This window comes from Lissotriton vulgaris, chromosome 11, assembly GCF_964263255.1.
Source record: "Lissotriton vulgaris chromosome 11, aLisVul1.2, whole genome shotgun sequence".
NCBI lineage: Eukaryota > Metazoa > Chordata > Amphibia > Caudata > Salamandridae > Lissotriton > Lissotriton vulgaris.
The window spans coordinates 963,176,064-963,190,798 of record NC_141699.1 but is presented as its reverse complement, the minus strand read 5'-3'; the positions used below and the strand labels follow the sequence as shown (position 1 = coordinate 963,190,798).

At 41.9% G+C, this 14,735-nt stretch overlaps 1 protein-coding gene across 1 annotated transcript in view; it reads left to right on the top strand.

Moving 5' to 3' along the window:
* Nucleotides 1–14,735, top strand: part of LOC147683761 (arylacetamide deacetylase-like) — a 201,328-nt gene that overhangs the window by 135,476 nt on the left and 51,117 nt on the right. The window lies entirely within an intron of this gene.

Below are 14,735 nucleotides of genomic sequence, written 5' to 3'. Positions count from 1 at the left end.
TCTAGAAACGGCTGGTCATTCTGCAACGATTCTGTTATAACTTTCAAAAAAAAATTGCCGTATGACCTTAAAAATTCTTACCTGGTGTTTTTAAAACCAAAATTTTAGGGAAAGAATCTTGGGATGTGCTCTGAGGAATTTCAAGAGGTTCATGGAGTAGAGGGAATGTAAGTCTGCAATGCTGTCTAGATTATTGGTCCAAAATTTTGATTATAATGTCATTTTAAAAATCCAACTATATAAACCTGATGCAAGTAAGTCTGCTTTATAGTAAGCAGTATCAGTGTGATAGGAAAAGTAGAACATGAGTGAGCAAGAAGAGTACGATATTAGTAGTCCAGGATTGTGAAAGTAATCTTAAACGTTTTCTTTCTGAAAGTTGCGAAAATAGAAAATGACGGGATTTGCTTACAAGAATTCCAAGAGTTGTAAATCGCTCTAACATGATTTGGCCATGTGGAAACATGTGGTAGAATGTGAGAAGTCTTTTATCGTATGTAACATATTTTTCAAAACGATGGAGGTTTTCTTTCAGAAAGTGGCGGGCTGAAAATATTAATAGCACAAAGGAGTGTAAGCTATTCATAGGACATCCTTCGACGTCATGGAAAGTAAGTTAATTTTAAGGAGTTTTGAATTCAGATTTCTTATGTTGTATGGGTTTTTTAAACACAATCATTTTGATTGTGTTTTTTTTTCCCCGCTGTTACATGATGAATACCTTCAAGTCACTGTTTTAGTGAAATTTGATACATTCTGAGAACAGCAAAAATAAACCATTTAACATGTATAATTAATTCTCTACTTTTTGTACTTATGATATACATTTAGAAATGTGAGGTAGATATGGAGAAACTGAGGCTTCTGTAAGTGTCAAAGTTAATGCTTACAGTGCTGCACTTCTGGGTACTGTTTTTTTTTTAAACCTGAATAGGCCTCACCTCAAACAAACCTCTGGAAAGGACACATCTTATTTGCATCCTGAAACAATCATTTAAAATGTTAGAGACAATTTTATGATGGCTTTACATCTCTTTTGCGCTGCCATTGCATCACTATTGTGAGACATCAGCAGTGCAAAAGATGCACCATGTTCCAAAATAGGCCTCACTTCATCAGCATCAAGATACTGTTTGTTTAAAATATATATCTTTAGGACTGTGTAGGGGACGTAGAGAAGCAGAGGCTTCTGTAAATGTCAAAGTTGTTGAAAAACTGTTTGTTCTTGAACCTTTTCCCTTGTCTTTTCTAATTTTTAAATACATGTTTTAATATTTTTTAAATGTTTGTTCTCTCTTTCACAGATTGAAAGTATGAAAAAAGAATTGAAAAAGTTAACAAGAATTATAAGGTAAATGTTTTCTACTCTTTTCGTTACATTTCAATCACATTCACCTACTATAGGGCTTCAGACTATAGAGCTTTAAACAAAGATTATTTAAATGTGCAAATTTGGAGCTGTGCCCGTGGGTTTTGGTTCAATACACAAGTGCATTGACCTAAAATGCGTGTGCACATTACCAAATCGCCGTCTGTTTCCTCAGGCATACTCCTCCCACACCTTTGAAGTGAAGTTTAGCTTCACTATAAACGCCCGGGCTGCTTTACATCCTCATTCTACTGTCCCCGCTCCGTCCCCTCCCCTGTCTGCCGTGTGCATTTCTCCTCCCCCCCCTCACAGTAACGGAACTCACACACGCAACGCCATTCACACACACAACGCCATTCACACACGCAACGCCACTCACACACACAACGCCACTCACACACACAACGTCACTCACACACACTACGCCATTCACACACGCAATTCATCCACGCAATGCCACTAATCCACGCAATGCCACTCATCCACGCAACACCAATAATCCACACAACGCCAATTATCCACGCAATGCCTCTCATCCACACAACCCCACTCATCCATTTGCAAAACCAAAAGAACAAACTCTTCTATTGTGAAACCTATTGCATTTTCAATGCTTGATTCTTTCACTTCCTTATGTATTTTGTTTTCCACAATTATGTCCTCTTCCTTCTTTTCTTAGGTAAATAAATCTATTAAACACCATTTCTGGTTTAGTCCCTATAGCTGTCTTTCTTTTAACATTACTCTCTGTTTTCTTCCCTTGTACTTACTCCTTTATTTTTTTGTTTTTAAAAATTGGGGTTAGCTCCCGGTTCGCGAACTGGCGAGCGAACCGGAAAGCGAACTAAAAAAAAAACAGCTTGCCAGAGTGTTACACTTTCTAGCAATTTTTGTAAAAAGGGGAGGTAGTTCTGAAAAGAACTTTTTTTTAATGTTTTTGTTGTTTTATATATTTTTTTTCTTTTTTGAACATTATTTGGTTTTTTTGTATTTTTTGAACACTTTTTTGTTTTTTTTGTTTTTTTTCAAAGGGAAAGAACAAAAAGAGGCATTGAAAAGGGCTCAACAGGAGCAAAAAAAAAAATATTGCTTGGGGCGTTTAGATCATCGGTGTTTCTCAAATGCTAAATTAATTAATTTCACACTCATATTTGCGCATGAAATTAAAGTGCCACAATATAAGCAAGTAAGCTTCATATGGACAATTTTTTTTTGAATATTTGGCACTGTTTCACTTGCCTCTGCAACTGTGAGAGAAATATCAGTAGATGTTCTGGCCACCGAAGTTGGGGGGTTCTCTTGTAGGTCACGCATCTCTGCCCGGCTATAATTTAATGGATGCCACCTCTGCATATGTCGGTGCATCGTGTAGTTTCCATAGCTGTACTTTTTATCAGTGCCCCTGGATAATTTATCTTGGCATATAAGGCACGTAGCATAGCGTGCATTAACTTTTTTCTCTCCTGGTGGAATAGAAAAAAACTGCCAGATAAAAGTATTTTTGTGATGAGATACCCGGGGTAACTCTTTGACAAATCTTGGTGCCTCTTCTTCCTCTCCCTCTTCTGGATCCTCTTCCTCCTCTGGGTTTCCAAGGAACTGTGGAGGTGGTCCTCTCTTCCTATGAGGAGATGGTGGTGGTGGTAGTGGGGTTGCACCAGCTGAAGCTACTACTGAAACCATTTTTTAAACAGAGCAAAATAGGTCTTCCTTTCTCAAAGTTGAAAGTCAGAGTGAGAAAAAAGGTGGGGGCTTTCATCATTTGGGAAAAAAAATAGTTCTAAACCAATGAAAAGTGTAATTTTTAGGTCACATGACCTAGTCTTACATCATTAGGAAACCAAAAGTGAAATGAACCAATGAAAAGTTTTATAAACAAGTCACATGACCTGTTCCGCTCACGTTACGCGCTGCGCGCGCGCCCCGGATCGCTTCCGGTTCGCGGTCCGGAGCACTTCCGGGAGCGCTAACACGGCGCGTCATAAGACGCATTACGCGACAATGTGATATGTCGCGCTTCCGCGACGCGTCACAATGTTGATTTCTGATGCGGTAGTTGCGCAAACGGAACGTTTACCGGTTAGCGGACCGGGTCGCAGCATCAAATTGAGCTAACGGAAAGCTTCCCGGTTCGCGAACCAGGAGCGAACCAAAAAAATATTTTTTTTTAAATTAATCATAAACATATAAAATATAATTTGGGATTTAAAGAAAAAGACATTTTACAGCTACAGATATTAGCTTTTAAAAAACCATTGAAATTCACTGAAAAAACCATAGGTTATAGACCATATATAGTTAGGAATTAGCATTTACAAAACCATATTTTACTCACCCAAAACCATTGAAATTTCATATATAGTTAGTTGCCCTAACTATATATCGCGCACCCGCAATCCACTGCTGATGATGTCACATATTACATCATTCATGACATGGTCAGTGACATCACCGATGACATCACTGATGACATCTCAAATGACATCACTGATGACATCACTGATGACAACATCCAGTGACTGTGTGTTTCTGTAAAGTTAAAATATGTCTTACATATTGAAGAATGAGTGGATGTATAAGTGTCTGGATGAAGGATTTAGTAGGTGCATGACTGACTGTATGAGTGAGTGATTAAATGTGTCTCACTGAGGGCCTGAGTTAGTGACTAAACTGTCTTAATTTGTACATCAATATGTCTGTTGTTCTGTAAACTGCTGCATGTGTTGATCAGGAGCTATTTGAGTAACTATATGGGTTATTGGTTGGTTGCCCAAGTATTTGTATGGGAGACTGGATGTGTGTGTGGGTGGCTGGGAGGTGTATGACTCTGTGCATAGATGTGTGAGCAGTTGATTCACTAGATGTATGGGTTCAAAAGTGCATGTGGAAACAGCTGTATGGGCGGTTGACTGTGTGCATGAGTGTATTGGTGAGTGAATGGATATCTCAGTGCTACATGTCAAAGTAAGTACATATGTAAAACACAGTACATGTGAGAGTTGACATATATAAATAACTGTGCATAATGTATATATCATTGTGAGCTTGTATCAGGGATTGTATAAGAGAGTAAATATGTGTTAGTATATGTTTGAATAAGTAAGGTGTGTATAACTGTATAGTTGAGGAAATGGAGGTGTGATTGATTCTTTGCATGATTGACTAGGTGTGTGAATAACTCCATGGATGAGTGACAGTCTGTGAGTGTCTGTTTACACTGAGTGTATCTAAGGTTATATTAGAGTCTGAAGAGGTTCATCGTATTATCACATGAATGATGTCATCAGTGATGTGATCAGTAATGTCAAATGAGATGTCATCAGTGATGTCATCAGTGATGTCATTTGAGATGTCATCAGTGATGTCATCAGTGATGTCACTGACCATGTCATGAATGATGTAATATGTGACATCATCAGCAGTGGATTGCGGGTGCGCGATATATAGTTAGGGCAACTAACTATATATGAAATTTCAATGGTTTTGTGTGAGTAAAATATGGTTTTGTAAATGCTAATTCCTAACTATATATGGTCTATATAACCTATGGTTTTTTCAGTGAATATATATATATATATATCCAAGTAAGCTTCTTCAAAGAAAGAGATGAGGCCACAGTAGGGGAAAACCATGAGGGCAGCTTTATTTCGTCACTGTAACAACGGCGAATGCATTTCGGCACCATTTGCCTTCCTCAGCGCCAGCAGTGTTAGAGATGTGTGCAGGTCATCGACTTAAAAATACTTCACAGTCTCCGCCCCCAACAGCAGTTACTACTGGAGCTCACCTGTTGCAGGTCACGTGATCTCTGTGAACTGCAACTCCCAAAATCCATCTCGAAAATCAGGTAGGTGTAGCGTGGGGAAAAGAAAGTTCCAAATTTTGCGGGATGTGTTGTAAGCGCGATGAAAATGAAGCACCAAACCTGCTTGTTAACAATGTCCGATTTTCAGCGCCCCCTTGGGTCCCGAACCGCATCAACCCAATGTTCAGGAATCTTGTCAGTGGGGGCTAATATTGGCAGTCCAATAAAGCCCAATGCGAAGTCAATGACCCCTGCACCACTTTCTCTCCTCCGGAACAAATGGGTGGGTTCTGGCTATTCCAATCCCTTGGAGCAAAGAAAATTCCGCCGCAGCAGACACCAGCAGAGCCAGACCAACTTGAAGATACATATATATAAATTATCTACTGGCAGTCGCCAGTAGGTAGATATAGTTAGGACCTAGTTTCCATAGGAAATCCACAACATTCTATTTGGCGCCGGTTGATGAATCTTCGCCAATTTCTCAAAGAAGATGGCCTGCTCCGCTCCGCTCCTTACCTGAAAGTTTTGGGGGGATTCATCAAGTGGGGGCTGAGAAAAAAGGGGGTCTCAAAACCTGTTTCCCCAATGTTATTTTCCATAGGACGTTTAGACACGGCTGTAGCCCGAACGGCTGAAAGGAATTACAAGCAATTTGGCAAAATGGTAGTCTGATTCACAGATCACGCTTTTGCTTAAATGGTGTAAATCCCTCCAGTAGTTCCTGAGAAAATCAAAAGAGAAAAAAAATATATATCTATAAGAGCGCACCATGCGTACCCCGCGATTTAAAAAAAAAAAATGGGGGGGGCGCGGGGCCTTGGTGGTCCTTGTGGGACCCCCTGAGCAGGTCTAGGGGGTCAGGGTGCTTCTACCCTGCCCCTTTTTGTTGTACACCTATGGTCATGTCTCCAATACCTCTAAAAGTGGAACTATCATCTTAATAATAACAAAAATACCAAGAAGATTTGTAAGCGAGGTACAGAGAACTACCTTACCTTCATGACTGACCAGCAAGAGAATTTTCTAAAAATAAGAGTATACCTTCTGTCTTTTGTTATGTTTCTGTCCTAAAGCAAATGACGGACTCCTGAAGAAGGCAAATGCCGAAACGCACGTAGAGTTTCCACCCACCGCTTTGCTTACTCCACTAGCCCTATCTATCATCATAGTCATTTGTACTCTGTTTGTTTTTTGTGTGTTAAATTCTCTATTTCTTATTTTCTTTCTTCACGTGTTTTTAAATATGTGTTAATAATTTTTTGAAATCACAAAATGTATGTTAGTGATGTTTTAAATACTTATATGTATCTTTTATAAATGAGATTCTTATCAAAAAAATGAAGAAAATATTTAAATAAACCACAAACTATTTTTGAATATAATTTTTGGGTTTTGTTCTATCAATTTGGTTTACATGTCACTTTAATTAGCTAATTAGCTTCTTGGTCTCCTTGGTTTTTTGGCTTAATTACTAAGCTCACTACCATATGTTCTTTTAAAAAATGGACCTGAGGGACCTCAATAAAAATATTCTCATCCACCAGTACCCTCTGCCAAGAATTGGAGAAACGCTTTACACCTGTATTCCGCAACAGGAAGCTCTAGCTGTTATAAACAGATGTTTACAGCAAAGACCAGCACCTGTACAAGTTCCCACTGAATTCATTGTGGCCCTTTTGAAAATAGCGATGACAAAAAACTTTTTTATTTTCCAAAATCAGTTCTATCTCCAGACATCAGGTGTAGCAATGGGGGCTCCCTTTGCTCCGGATGAAGCCATTCTCTACATGGCGGCCTTCGAAGATGACACTGTCCTAAATGATTTCAATACATTCAGAGACCAACTAAGTCTCTGGATGAGATATATTGACGATATCCTGATAATCTGGGACGGGGACACTGATGGATTATCCACCTTCTTCACATGGCTCAATCAACAATCCCCACATCTCAAATTTACGATTCAATCAGACAATCACACCATAAATTTTCTGGACATTACTATTTATCAGGAGTCTGGTACCCTACTCACTACACTCTACCGTAAACCGGCTGAAAGGAATTCGTTGTTACAATACAACAGCCATCATCCACGAGCACTTCGGGACAATTTGCCGTTCGGGCAGTTCTTACGTATTCGGAGGAACTGCTCCAACAAAGACCATTATTTCGAAGAATCGAAAGATCTTGCAAATCGTCTGCAGCAACGGGGATATCCTCGATGCCTGGTCAAAAAATCAAGAAAACGTGCCTGGTTCTATCCACAAGAGGAATTACTCTCACCCAAAGACAAGACGGGCCAACAAGAAAACAGGATTGTGTGTGTAACAACATTTACCACCAAAAGTAACAAGATCAAACGCATTGTGAATCGACATTGGCAATTAATCTCTGATGATGTTAACCAGAAGGATACACCTCTACACGCTTTTAAGAAAGCCAAAAGCGTGAAAGACTATGTAGTACGGTCCTTCCTACAAACTCCAGAGGATCCAACCATCACTTCACTATGGAACCTGCCACCTATTGTAGGCCACTTCAAATGTGGCAACTGTAAGGCCTGTGATACCGCAATACAAACTAAGGTATTTGAACACCTTCAACACAAAATCCAGCTCAAATCGCATAGTAATTGCAACACATCCAACATTATCTACGCGATAATATGCCCATGTCAATTGATCTACATTGGTCAAACACAACAGAAGGCCAAAGTGAGAATTCTCCAACACATGAGCTGCATCAGGTGCGAGGTCCAAGGCGCACCACTTGTAGATCATTTTAAACTTGCTGCACACCCCCCAGAAAGTCTTCGATGGGTTGTGTTAGAAAAGGCTATACTAGGACCCCGAGGGGGCAACTTCTCAGGCATTCTCAACACACGAGAATTGAAGTGGATGCTCTTCTTTGACTCCATCCTCCAAGGTCTCAATGAACAGGATAGTTCTTTTTCCCAACTAGCAACCCTGCCCTGAGTCCCTTGTTATCCAATTACGAATAGCGATCTGCAATACCTAGTGTCACTGGCCAGTACTGGCCTATACCCTCCTGTGAGAGGTACGCCATTGCAGTATTGAAGTGTATGTGTATACCTCCTGAAAACAATCACATGCTATCATCATCATTCATTCATTTGTAATGTTTTCTACTGTGGCAACGAATGGCTTTACTATCTTATGACAGGTACGCCATACGAATATAATTGGTTCCATTAACCCTACCTGTAATTGTAAATGTATACTTTCTGCATTGTACTAATTGTATCCCTTGTGGTATTTTTATAACCATTATAGCAATTACCATTGCCAATAGAGACCACTCCTTCTGTGGCTCAATGTGCAACTAAATCATACCAGGTCTCCTCCCGTGGCATTCGCACCATATGCCCCGGTCTTTCCTCTATGTCTATACTCCGGACTCGGAGTCACGTGTTGCCGTCCCCATAGTTATGGTAAAACCAGGAAGCTCTGTTCGCCATTGCAGAACACGAGCGGCACTGTATGCCAGATTCATTTAGCGCACGGTTAGTGACTCCTTTATGCTAACCTGGCCTTAGACAGCGCTAAACTGCAATTCATTTCTGTATCTAAATCCTTGACACGCTCTCCGTGTTCCTCCACAGATGCCACGGAGCGATCCCCTGTGCAACTAAATTCACCCTCGGACCAAGTACCAACGCACTTTATAATTCGGGTAAGTCCTGTCATCCCATGAGCGATGCGCACTAAAACAGTCCCGCTTGGCCCCTGAACTCTAATATGAATATCTTGTTCCAGATACTGCCATAATCACCGTCCCTGGGCCAGATTCCGTCTCCACCGCTCAAAAAACGTCCTCAATGTAAGTAATTTTTACTTATTCAGTCACGGGCTATGTAAAAAACTGTGAACGCCCCTCTTTGGAATAACAATGTTTATTCCTCAACTCCCTGACCTACCAGGTCTCTGTTTACTAAGTGAATTCCTGTTTCTTTAATTTTCACAGTCTCAACAAGAATTCAAAAATTCTACGGAGACGCAAGTCCTGTTCGCTATTAACAAGATGAGCATCAACCTGAATGGTATGCTTTTTGGTGTGCCTTTGATTATATTATCTATGATTTATTCTTGTTCTCTCCCTTGACTAAGTGAGCAATCAATAAAACAATTTTCTTTAATACATATTGATTAGGTTGCCCGCCCCTCACCCTGTCCTGATGAAGACCCCACAGCAAGGGCACTACTAATCCCTGCGAACTATTGAGGGTCGAAACGTCAACAATAACTCCCTGTTTGTCAGCTTCACGCCAATATTTTGACATCAAATGTAATCTGTGAAGCATGATACATGTTGAGTGATACTTTGAACCGATGGTCTCTTGTTTTGTATATTGAAGTCCATATACAAATGCAGCTTTGATATTTGCTGATTTTACTGTCACAATTCCCGTTAGCGCACTATCCTCACCTAATCACCTCCCTCCTCTCCCCTCCTTGGGGCACTGTACAACTATTTGTAATTTGTGATCATTTGACATTATATTGAATATAACCATCCCCATTGTGAATAAAAACAATGAGGATTAATTTGTTGTTTCTCTAAATTATTTTACAAATTGTATGTTCACTATTACTCTCACGCTGGGACCCCTCCTTCTCAGTACTTATAGAACCCAGGTCCCAGTGACTATGTTTGGGTAAACCCCCCTATATATACACTGTCCCTCACCAAAGGCATGAAAGTATTCTCTACCATCGACCTGGCGGCGGCATACCACCAGGTACCATTACACCCCGATAGCAAACACCTCACCACTTTCATCTCACCATTCGGGTGTTTCAGGTTCAAGAGAGTACCTTTTGGCATAGCGTCCGCTGCTGCGTTATTCCAAAGACTAATGCAAGAAATCTTCAAGGGTGTGAAAAACATACTCATCTTTCAGGATGACATCCTGGTCATGGGTAAAGATCAAAGTGAACACGACAGCAGATTAATACAAGTACTGAAGAAATTGGAGAAGTGTGGATTGACAGCTGAATTCAAGAAATGCAAATTCAGTAAAGATCGAGTCAACTATCTTGGACATGAAATCTCAAGTGATGGAATAAGACCAAAAAAAGATCTCATCAGAGCAATTAAAGAGGCGCCGGTACCCACCAACAAAGACGAACTAAGGGCATTCTTAGGATTGGTGGAGTACTACTCTAAATTCGTAAAAGACTTTTCAACAAAAACTTACAACATCAGGACACTTCTTAAAAACAAGAGCAAATATGAGTGGACCAGTGCATGTGAAGAAAGCTTCAAGCAACTGAAGACGGAAATTTGTGAAGCACCAGCTCTGCAAGGATTTGATGGAAAACTGGAGTGAGTGATAACTACAGATGCAAGAGGAAAAGGGTGCTGTACTCACACAGATTGAGAGCAATGGTAGTGAGGTAACTATTGCATTTGCCTCGCGCTCACTAACAGCAACAGAGGAAAGGTACCGTAATCGAAAGTGAAGCATTGGCGTGAGTTTGGGGAATGGAGCACTTCCGCCAGTATATCTGGGGAAAGAAGATAATTTTGAGGTGTGATCACAAACCTTTAACCAAGGCTGTACAATGCTTCACCAAGCTTGGCACAAATGTCCATCAGACTGTTGGATTATAATTAAGATGTACAGTACCTACCTGGAGTGAAAAATGTAGTAGCAGATTTTTTGAGCAGGCTTCCTTTGAAAAACAGGGGTACAGTAGCACAAGAAGAGGATCTTTGTGTTGCAAGCATCAGTGAAGAATTCCCTACCATAAAAAGGAGCGAATGGATAGAGGAATGTTCCAATGATAAGCAAATTCAAGTTATCAAGGATCACGTTGTAAAAGGATGGCCACAGAAAAAATGCTTGGAAAATGAATTACAGATATTTTTGGAACTGAGAAATGAGCTGTCAGTGGAAGACAATCTCATCCTGAGACAAGGAAAGTGGTACCTCCAGGAGGCCTCAGGGAAAGGATAATTAACATATGCCACGAAGGACATTTGGGTATGAACAAAACAAAACAAAGAGTAAAATGTTGGTATTGGTGGCCAGGTTGTGACATGCAGGTGGAGAGAGCCATAAGAAACTGCATAGAACGCGAAAATTCAGACAAAACTCAGACAACCCTGCGACCCACGCTACAGCCATTGCAATGCCCGGACGTACCATGGGAAAGAGTTGGCATAGACGCCATGGGACCCGTGAAATGGCAGGATGAAGGGGTGTATGTCCTAGTGATAGTGGACCACCTTTCAAAGTGGCCAGAGGTGAAGGTTTGTGGAAAAGTAGAAACTAGTGACGTGCTTAAGTTCATGGAGGAAGTATTCATCAGGGAAGGAATCCCAAAGACAATCGTCAGCGATAACGGAAGCCAATTCATTTCAGATGCTTTCAAGAAATTTGTAGAAAGGAATGGCATCAGCCATAAAACCACATCAGTATACCACCCTGCGGGAAATTGAGCGGTGGAAAGATTCAATAGAGTGATAAAAGGGACCATCCACCTTGTGAATAACAACGGTAAATGCTGGAGGAAAGAAGTGAACAAGATGGTTTGGGGATACAGAATCACCCCCAGGTGAGAAAACGTTGGTGAGTCCTTTCGAAGTTATGAGGGGTAGGACCCCCATCTCCAAGGACAATATTGGATGGATCAAACCTGAGATGAGAAAGGAATGGTCAGTAGATGCCATCAGAGGAAAAATCAAGAAAGCTCAAAATGCTTATAAAGAAAAATATGACAAGAGCAGGAACTACAAGGAGTTCAACATCAAAGTGGGAGACAGTGTCAGAGTGAAGAAAAGCGGACGCATTGCCAAAGGTGATAACAAATATTCTGCGCCTCTGGAAGTCGTGAAGGTCTTCTGCAATTCCGCCTTGCTCAGTGATGGAAGAGTATGGTATGCCTCTGCAATGTCTGTATGTCATAGAGATGAAATTAGCCAACTGGATGGCAGAGAACAATGCCCCGTGCAAGAAGATAACTGCTGCGGAGGATCACAATTTGAGGGAGAAGAGTCCGAACTAGATTGAGGATTGTGATGGTGAATCGCCTGTAGCACGTGGTAACCAGGTTAGACAAGACTTTGGGAACATCAAGTCTATTGGTGAACGCGAGGACTTCAGCACGGATGCCTCGGTAGTATCCCAGGACACGTGTGAGATTTACGCTTCTGGAAATAGACAAGAGGAGAATGAGTTTGAGAAAGTAGAGAGTAATCGTATGTACAAAGAGACTGGGGAAACCTTACTTAGCAAGGAGGGAACTTCTACAGCACCTGCCGGTGCACCTATGAGTGATGCAGACTGGCCTAAAGCCAGCACCAGCTGTTTTGGCAGGGTTCTGAGTAAACCCAGTAGATTAGATGACTTTGTTTGTGAATAGCACCACGCTGTGAATTTATGTAACTTTGCAGCGTGTTTCTAAATGCCTTCTCTTTAGGGAAGGAGATGTGTTGTGCCTTTATCCTTTTTCTCTTTCCACTACCCTTAGCTGCGCAAGCTGTCCCCAGCGCGTAATTGGTTAAGCCAGCTGGAATGTTGACAGCTGAGGTTGTTTTGTAAGTTGTGAAGATCAGTTGGTGCCTGGCTGCAATCCTCACGCATGCTGTGGTGTGTTGTCTTATGAAATAAATCACTACAACTTCCACAGGTTCCAGGGAGTTAATTCTTAACAAGGGGGGCCAATCCCCCCCCCCACACTGCCCCGGGGACTGCAAGGCAACGCAGCCCCCTGGCGCATACTGGAGGCTCCTGGTGGGCTAGTTGGCCCCCAGAGACCCCCAATATGCAAGGGGAATTTAGTTCCCCCACTGCAAACGCGGCAGGGGGCTGTGTTGCAGAGAGGTGTAAAAAGGGGCACAGCCTCATTACACCTCTCTGCAATGCAGCCCCCTGGCACATACTGGAGGTTCCAGGTGGGCTAGTTCGCCCCCACAGACCCCCAGTATGCAAGGAGAATTAGTTCCCCCTCTGCAAACGCGTCCGGGGGCTGCGTTGCAGAGAGGTGTAAAAAAGGGTGTGGCCTCATTACACCTCTCTGCAATGCAGCCCCCTGGCACACACTGGAGGTTCCAGGTGGGCTAGTTGGCCCACAGGGACCCCCAGTATGCAAGGGGAATTAGTTTCCCTTCTGCAAACGTGCCAGGGGGCTGCTTTGCAGAAAGGTGTAAAAAGGGGCATAGCCTCATTACACCTCTCTGCAATGCAGCCCCCTGGCGCATACTGGAGGTTCCAGGTGGGCTAGTTGGCCCACAGGGACCCCCAGTATGCATGGAAATTAGTTCCCCCTCGGCAAACACGCCAGGGGGCTGCATTGCAGAGAGGTGTAAAAAGGGGCATAGCCTCATTACACCTCTCTGCAAGGCAGCCCCCTGGCGCATACTGGAGGTTCCAGGTGGGCTAGTTGGCCCACAGGGACCCCCAGTATGCATGGGGAATTAGTTCCCCCTCGACAAACACGCCAGGGGGCTGCGTTGCAGAGAGGTGTAAAAAGGGGCATAGCCTCATTACACCTCTCTGCAAGGCAGCCCCCTGGCGCATACTGGAGGTTCCAGGTGGGCTAGTTGGCCCCCTGGGACCCCTAGTATGCAAGGAGAATTAGTTCCCCCTCTGCAAACGCGCCCCGGGGCTGTGCAGCAGAAAGGTGTAATAAAGGTTGTGGCCTCATTACACCAATCTGCAATGCAGCTCCCTGGGGAATACTGGAGGTTCCTGGTGGGCTGGTTGCCCCCCAGGGACCCCCAGTATGCAAGGGGAATTAGTTCCCCCTCTGCAAACGCGTCAGGGGGCTGCGTTGCAGAGAGGTGTAAAATCATTTTTTTTTCAATTTATATTAAAAATATGTAATGTAATATAAAAAATACAATATCTAAAAATAAATAATTTAAAATAATGTAGTAAATCAGTATAAAAAATATAACAATTAATACATTTAAAGATTATCATTTACAAAACCATTGAAATTCACTGAAAAAACCATAGGTTTAGGCCACGTTACAGTTAGGAATTACCATTTAAAAAACCTTTCAAATTCCCCCGTTATAGTTAGTTGTACTCACTAAAACTTGCGCGCCCGCAATCCACTGCTGATGATGTCACATATTACATCATTCATGACATGGTCAGTGACATCACTGATGACATCACTGATGACATCTCAAATGACATCACTGATGACATCATCCTTGCGAAAGAGTGGCAGACCTCCTCTCAGCGTAATATAACCCTTGATACACACATTCAAAAATAGAAACTAAAATTTTCAAAAAAATGGAGATACCAATTCCAGTTAGAACAACCTATTCAGTAATTCCAAAATCTACATATACATCCAGTCTTTCACTAACAGTTCTATATGGGCACTCATACATATACTCACTCATCATATGTACTCATACACCTATACATCTTATTACACACAGACACTCATCTATAGAGTTACTCACACACAAACTCAGAAGAATCCTGTGGCTGCTGTTCTGCCATTTTGATATGAGAAAAGCTGGAACAAAGCAGAGATCCTTCTCTCAGGAAATCAAAAGAGATAGTGAGGG